The sequence below is a fragment of the Fringilla coelebs genome (genome assembly GCF_963513975.1).
Source record: "Fringilla coelebs genome assembly, chromosome: 2".
In the NCBI taxonomy this organism is placed as follows: Eukaryota; Metazoa; Chordata; class Aves; order Passeriformes; family Fringillidae; genus Fringilla; species Fringilla coelebs.
The window spans coordinates 116,246,336-116,252,335 of NC_140029.1; positions in this window are offsets into that span (position 1 = coordinate 116,246,336).

Sequence of the window (6,000 nt, forward strand, 5' to 3'; positions counted from 1 at the left end):
ATAGATAATAAAAAGACTAAAAATATGGACTAATTAGCATGAGGTGAGCAATCAATAACCAGTAGGATAGAATACTAATTAACGAAAGAGAGCTGTGTCAGTTAGAAATGCCTTTATTCGATGAAACGTACGAATAGGCGAACAAGTTCTGCATCTGCGTGTGCGTGGAGGCTGCAATTCCGCCGCACGCCCAGCCGCGCATCCCCGGGCCGACAGTACAGCAACGCCTGGCGCTCCGAGGACACTTGTGCGAAGGTTTGATTCTCCCGGGCGGTGCGGGCGGGTTTGTTCCCGGCGCGGTTGGCGGCGGGCAGCGCGGCGGTGCCTCCGCTGCCGCGGCCCCGGCGCTCTGAGGGGCCCTGAGGGGCCGCGCGCTCCCGCCCGCCCCGCGCGCACCGCGCCGCGATTGGCCGAGCCCCGCCGCGCGCCGCGCTCCCGCGGCCGCTCCGCCCCGCCCCTCCCGCGCCCGCGCCCGCGCGCGCCCATTGTCACGCACGGGGCTCCCCGACTCCAAAGGCCCCGCCGCCGCCGCCCATTGGCCGGCGCGGCCCGGATTGACGCGCGGGGCGGCCAATGGGCGGCGCCGCCCGCGGCGGGCGGAGGGATCAAGGCGGCAGCGGCGCCTATCGGCGGCGGCGCGCGCTGAGCCGCGGGCGCCCGGCGGGCACCGGGAGCGGCTCCCGGGGCGGGCGGCGACCCCCGGCCAGCGACCGGCCCCCGCCACCCGCCCGCCTCCGCCCATCGCCGACCACCCACCGACACGCCGGCCCGCCGCCCGCGGTGGCGGCGACCCCGGCGCCGTGCAGGTGAGTCCGCGTCCGGTCGCGTCGCCGCATCGCCGCGCTCGCCGGAGCGCCCCGCGCCCGGGCATCGCGGGCGGCCCCATCCCCGTTCCGCTCTGCTCCGCTCCGCTCGGCGCGGGGGGCGTGCGGCGGGTCCCCAGCCGGCCCTGCCGCAGCCTCCGGGAGCGCCGGGGCTGCGCTGGAAATGTCCCCGCCGGGCCGAGCCCCGTGCCTGCCCCGCCGGGAACCGCGGGAGAGCGGCCCGGGGCGCGCACAGGTGAGCGCGGCGGGGCAGGCGAGGCGCCCGCCCCGGCCGCCGGGTCAGCGGAGGCAGGCATGGCCCGGAGCTGCGGCTCCCGGGGGATGCTCGCAGGCCGGGATCCGGGGGAAGCGGTGCCCTGCGGGAGCTCGGGCTCCCGGGGGATGCTCGCAGGCCGGGATCCGGGGGAAGCGGTGCCCTGCGGGAGCTGGGGGTCCCGGGGGATGCTCGCAGCCCTGGGCAGCACTGGCTCCGACGCGGTCCTAGCGGGGTGGCAGGAGGCAGTGCGTGTTCCCAGCGCTACCACGCTGGCTGGCAGAAAGTGACATGTTGTTGTTCCTCGTCAATGGCCCTTCGTTCCCGCTGGATGCCGAGGGCTGGGCGAGCGGAAACTGACCAGGGCTGCGGAGTGCATAGCGCTCGGGAGTTGTTCGTAATTTTGGAATTCTGACTAAAAAATGTATTGGAATAAGTCAGGGGAGGCTGCGATCTATGGAGGGATTAGTTGGGTGCTGAGATCAGAGCATCTTTCCCCCTTCCCGTGTTATTAAAATGCTCCTGTCGTTTTCAATGACACTTGAGTGCTGTGATGTAAATTATTGAGCAAGGGCAGACGAGACTTCCTTCACCTGTGCTGTAAGGGCCCAATCCCACAGGGAGCCCCTTCCTGCCACCCTTCCTGCCTTGGCAGCTCCTGGAGCTGCTCTGCTGTGTCCCCAGTGCCGTCCCTGGCTGCCCTTGCCCTGGAAAGCCCTGCCCTGGGCAGGCGGGGTGCTGCTGTCCTTGCGCTTCCCAGGGAGCCACGGCGATGGGACAGTCCCGTGGGATTCTGAGGGTGTGAGTGACCTTGGCCAGTGTGGCTCCCTCCCAGCTTTTGCCTCTTTGCCCTTCTGCACCTGGGCGCTGAGAGGTCCTGGAAGGGTGCTGGAAGGGGACGGTCACCCCGTGGTCACAGTTATTGGCGGTGCTGCACTGGCACCTCGGTCCTGCTGGGAATGAATGGGGCTGTTTCTTCCCTCCCCGGCCCTGGAATGGTGGAGGTGGGAAAGGAATGTAGCACAGTTGGCTCACCTCAGCTTTGGCTGCAGGGAGATCACTCCCGTTGCCGCTTTGGGAAGCAGCCCCAAAGTCACAATTCCCTGGAGGAAAAAGCCATTTCCCTCTGCCACGGCAGAGCAGCCTGCAAATGCGTGTTGTGGCGGGGATTCTCCCCAGAATGGTTTATTCTGCAGCCTTGCTGCTGCTGCTGCTGTTGTTGTTCCTGCATTAATGACCCAGTTATGCTTTCTGGGATTTTGAAGGCGATGTTCTGGAGTTCCTGCACACACGCTCTAATGGTAGCTGACTTTGGGCTCTGGCCCTGCGTCGTCTCAGCTGATGCTGACTGCAATTTCCCTCGAGGGAGACAAGATAAGCTGCTCTTTGAAACTGCCTTTCTGGTGCCTCTGGGCGCTCCCGAGGAACCAGAATCCCGTGTCTGCCCAGGGATTCACCTGGCCGTGCCTGGGAGGAGAAAGGCACCGCTGGGGTTGTTTTGGCGTTTCCTGGTGCTGTGTAGCCCTGCAGTGGCGAGGAGCATTGGGAAGCCCTGGTGCTGCCGGGTTGGGGGGATCAGAACCACGCTGGTGAGTACCAGGGCTCTGCTCTGGAGGCCGAGTGCCGGTGCTGTAGTGAGGAGCACGGTATAAATAGCAGCGCTGGGTTTCACCACCGAATTCAAAGTTACGGTTTCCACAGCAACCGGCACTCGGGCCGCGGTTGGTGTGTGCAATATCTCCCCCTGTTTTGGAGGAGCCCATGTGGCTGGCATCTGGTGTGTGTGTCCACTCCTGCTCCTGCTCCCAGTGCCTGCTCTTGCTGGGCTCCCAGGGAATAAGGAATACCCAGCCTTCTCCGGGGCCGGGAGCGTGTGCACCACATCCCACCGTGTCCCTTTGTGTGCCAAAGCTCCTTCTGGTGCTGCTGTATCCCTCAAACCTGTGCTTCCCCTTTCTCCCTCACCTGGGGGCTGTTATTTCACCGCTGGAGCTCAGGGGAAATCAGAGCTGTGGGGGACCAGGGGACGTGCCCCTGCCGTAGGAGGATGGGGAGGCAACGCTGGCTTTAATAAATGTTTGTCATACAAATGTGCAGTGTTGCTAAAGCGGTTTCATTTATAGCCAGGGGGCTGATGTATCTGCATGGTTGTGTCCAAGTTACAGTTTCCAGAGCAACTGGAGCAGCTTTGTGTCTTGGAAGGCTGTTAACTAAAGGATGAAACGTTATATCGAATTTTCCTTTCTTAAATTCTCTAATCTCAGCTACTGTTAAAAACACAGCTGTGCTTATCTGAGAACGTGCTTGAGAGCCTCCAACCACCAAGCAGATCTTCTTCAGGTGTGTACCTCTGCCATGAAAACTGGGATGGGAAATGCCAGCCCCCAAAGTAACGATGCTTAGAGGTAGAGCAAAAGGCACTTCAATTAAAAAAACCCAAAAAATCCACAAAAAAAATCCCAAGCAAAGAAAAAGGTAAAAAGGAATGGCATGTGCCCTGTTGAGTGGGGGTAATTTGGGACACCACAGCGTAAAGAAGGTCTCAGGCTGTTGGAGAGTGCCCAGAGGGGGGACACGAGGGTGGTGAAGGGTCTGGAGGGGCCACACAAGGAGCAGCTGAGGGCACTTGGAATGTTCAGCTGGGGGACAGGAGGCTGAGGGCAGCTTCCTCCAGAGGGGCAGCTCCAATCTCTGCTCCCCGGGACAGGGACAGGCAGGGCTGGAGCTGTGCCAGGGAGGTTGTGTTGGGTATTGGAGGGTGCTGGGCATGGGCACGGCCCCACAGAGCTCCAGGGATGCCCAGGTGGGATTTGGGGGGGGTCTGTGCAGGGCAGGGTTGGGCTGGATGGCTCTGGTGGGGCCCTTCCAGCTCAGGAGATCCTGTGGCTTTGTGAGGATATTCGGGCTCTGTGGTCTTGTCTCTGTGCAGAACTAATGACAAAATACAATCTGGGGAAGCAGTGTAAAAAGGCTGATGTCAGCTGCAAACAGTCATCAACAAAGGCTGGAATTAGGGGAGGGGCTCAGGATCCCCTTACCTGGGACAGGCCATGGTGCCAAAGACTGATCTGTTGTTATTTTTTTTAATCTTTCCTTCTCTTTTCTCCCCCTTTGGCTGCTGCTCCTTCCTCCCTCTTGCTGTGTCTCCCGGAGCCTTATCTGAGCAGTAATTTCAGGGACCTCGGGATAGCACCGGGTCACTTTGCCAGTGCAGCTCAGTTCGAGCCCTGTTCCTTTCCAGGCAGCTTTGTGTGTCTCTCCCTGGTGGGTTTCTCCTGGTTCGGTGCGCGTTGTGTGGTGACAAACACAACATTCCCTGGAAATGGACCTGCTGGGTGCCGGCACGGCTTTGAGCAGCGCTGCTGTTAAGTGCTCTGTAGGTTTCTCGGGCAATCTCAGCCGGGAGACTCTAAGTGTTGGCCGCGTCAAAAGGAATTACAAAGCCGGCGTCTCGGGGGTCTTCCTCTCTGTTTGGATTAGCGGCCTTCCAGCTCGGTGCTTTCCTCCTCGCGTACTCAGCCAGGATGTCATGTCCCACCGACTGCCTCCTGCAGCAGCCTATGGGCTTTGCTGGGTAAAATGGAGGAGGGGTTCTTCTCCTGCGAGATGGTTTTGAGATGAAACCTAACCCCCGGACCTTGTGATCTTTGGTGTGCTGCCCAGGTTAGGGAGACAGAGTGATGGAAACAGCAGCTGGGAGGGAGCTGCAATGCCTTGGACTGCTCCCTGAGAGGCTTTCTGGAGAGGCGAGGGTTTTTCCTGCTCTGTGCTCAGCCCCACTTCGGGGATGGGAAGGGATTTTAGTTTGGAGGCAGGCTGAGGCGGGCTGTGCTATGGATCTTCCAGTGTCCCTGCAGCTTGGGCAGGTGGTGGAGAGGAGAGGGAAGGCAGGGCTGTTCTCTGTGTGCTGGGGGTGAGGAGGGGTGGGCTGCTCCTGAGCACTCACCTGGGGCAAAGCAGCTCCTGCATGGTGTCCTCCCCCCGACACTGGGATTGAACAAACCCGGTTTTAAAGTTCTGCCCGTCCAGCCAGGCCAGGTACCAACTTGGGGCTGGGCTTTGTGCTGTTTGGGAGCAGTCATTTCCCCTGCCGGTGGGACACATCTGGTGGCAGCAGTGGCCGGGCTGCAGTGACAAAGGCTGGGACACCCCTGGCCAGGGTCACCCTGTGCGTGAGAGGCTCTGCCGAGCGCAGCCTTGCTCTCCGCTCTCCCCTTCAGACACACTGTGCCTAAGATTAGTACGCTCTTCCTCCTCCTGGATAAATATTTTAAACACCTGGACTGATTAAGTGCGTGCATCTCAGCTCAGAGCAGTCGTGACTTCTTATTTATTTATTTATTTATTTAATTTCAAGACTGCCTTTCCCGAAGAAGACTCAAAGCAACTGGAAATAGCTTCATCGCAGAGACATCAAGCACAACTCGGGGGCAGGGATTCCCACGGCGTACATTTGCCTCTCCGTTAGCAGCATCTCGCTGGACGCTCCGGGCTTTATTGACAGCTCGTTTGCTCTGCCTAATTGCGAGCCTGGCTGCGGGGCAGGGCTGCCTTCCCTCGCCCTGCTCCCCCGGTCCCCCCAAACCAAGCACTAAAGAAGGGAATCTGCCTCCTGCCTCGGCCGGGCTCAGGCTGGCTGACAGAAGCGCTATCAGATGAGTGGAGTTCCCTCTCCCTTTGTTGTCAAAAAGTGCTCTCGGAGCTACCTTTGTAGAGCGGCTGAATGTCTGCGGGCTGCAGTCAAGCCACAGCTGGAAAGCATCTCTCATCCCTCGCTGGGAGCCTCTTCTATCTGGAGATGTAAAGCCTCGTGCCGGAGCGCTGCAGTGGAATGCTTTGCCCGCGATTTTCCCTGCTCCAGCAGCACTCCTCTGCAAGAACGTGAACATTTCCCCAGCTGCCTGTGCCTTGCCTGTCTGATCT